The following is a 1,625-nucleotide window of genomic DNA, read 5'->3' as shown; positions in this document are numbered from 1 at the left end:
TAACTCAACTGCGGATATTATGCTCCTGAAAGTAAACGACATAAGTGAACTTGAAGTGTGGTAGGTCTGCAGTAACATACGTTAATCACGCACTACATTGATTCAACCATTGTGTGACGTGAACCAACAGCCATGAGAAGGCAGCTCAGAAATTCAGTTAGGAACTCTGGGGGGTATGTATCAAAGCTTGGAGAGAGATAACGTACCAACCAATCAGGTCCTGTTACAGGTTGTGTTTGAAAAATTAGGTGCTGATTGGTTGGTACTTTAACTTTCTCCATGGTTTGGTACCTTCCCCCTGGATGATAGAGTCTAAGGGGTCTATTTACTAAGCTTTGAATGGAGATAAAGTACCAGCCAATCAACTCTTAACTGTCATTTTTCAAACACAGCCTGTGACATGGCAGTTGGGAGCTGATTGATTAAAAGTTGGGATAAAGTACCAGCCAATCAACTTTATCTCCATTCAAGGCCTAGTAAATAGACCCCTAAGTATGGAAAGTATGAACACAGGGGAAGGGTCTGTATTGCGCAGGAGTGGGGATCATCACTACAAGACAAGCAGTACCTCATAGTTACCTATGTGTTACAATAAGTTCCCAGACTTCAGTAGATGAGGTATCTATGGTGGAATGTCCACAGACCCGATGCAGTACAACCCATTCCCCCCCCCCCCCCCCCCCATTACCCAGCCAGTCAGCATCTTATATTATAACTGCTTACTTTATTTTATTGACAGATGATAGCCACTGAGACAGCGTTGAATGTTGAATGATCAGAACATTGACATAAGCCACCATGGGTGCACAAAAGCAAAGTCGCACATCTCTGTCCTATTCTGAGTCAGACAGGTCTTTACCAGATCTGTCTTTCATGAAACGGGAGCGGGAAGTGGGTGGGGACAATGCAGTCACATGATACAGTACAGTGTTGTGGGAGGCTCATGGGAGTGTTGTGGCCGTAGAACTTGAGTTTTGCGCTATTCTGAGACTTGCGTATGGTACCTTAGGCCTAGATGCCTGCTGAAGTGCAGAAGGCCTAGTTCTTACTGTGGTGTAGAGAACCCAGCCTATCTGCCACGCACAGAAGGGCGCTGTAGGTAGGCCTAATGCCTACACCCACATAATGCAGCCAGGCCTAGTGCCCAATATACGCACAGGCTTGATGCCCAATTGATGACACAAAATGGGAGACCAGGGCCTAGAACCATTGGTGGACAGAGCGGCCCCTTCAACAAAACAAGTGCTCCCCTTACTGACTCTGGCCTTCCTACCACCCCCCTTTGTCCTCTTCAGGAGGTCCCACCTTCCTCCCGCCGACGAACTGAACCCCTTCCACTCATGGCAGCTATTATAAGCCATATCATCTCTGATTGGCTAGCCCATGGCGACGGATACAAAAACACGGCCTTGGGTTGGATACGCTTAAATCTTTACAGATGTTGGAAATCCAAACCTACTCACCGGTAACAGTGAAGAAGGTAGTTACTGCCGGCAGAGGGCTTCTTCTCCAGTGGCATGGTAAGTATACCTTCCCCCAGCACTGGCAACCTACCTGCCCTGGTCTCTGTGGCAGACACTCCTCAGAGGGCAACAGAGGGGCAGCAGAGTAAGGCTACAATGGAC

The sequence above is a fragment of the Pseudophryne corroboree genome, chromosome 9 (assembly GCF_028390025.1).
Source record: "Pseudophryne corroboree isolate aPseCor3 chromosome 9, aPseCor3.hap2, whole genome shotgun sequence".
Classification (NCBI taxonomy): Eukaryota; Metazoa; Chordata; class Amphibia; order Anura; family Myobatrachidae; genus Pseudophryne; species Pseudophryne corroboree.
Note: the sequence above shows the minus strand (reverse complement) of the source record.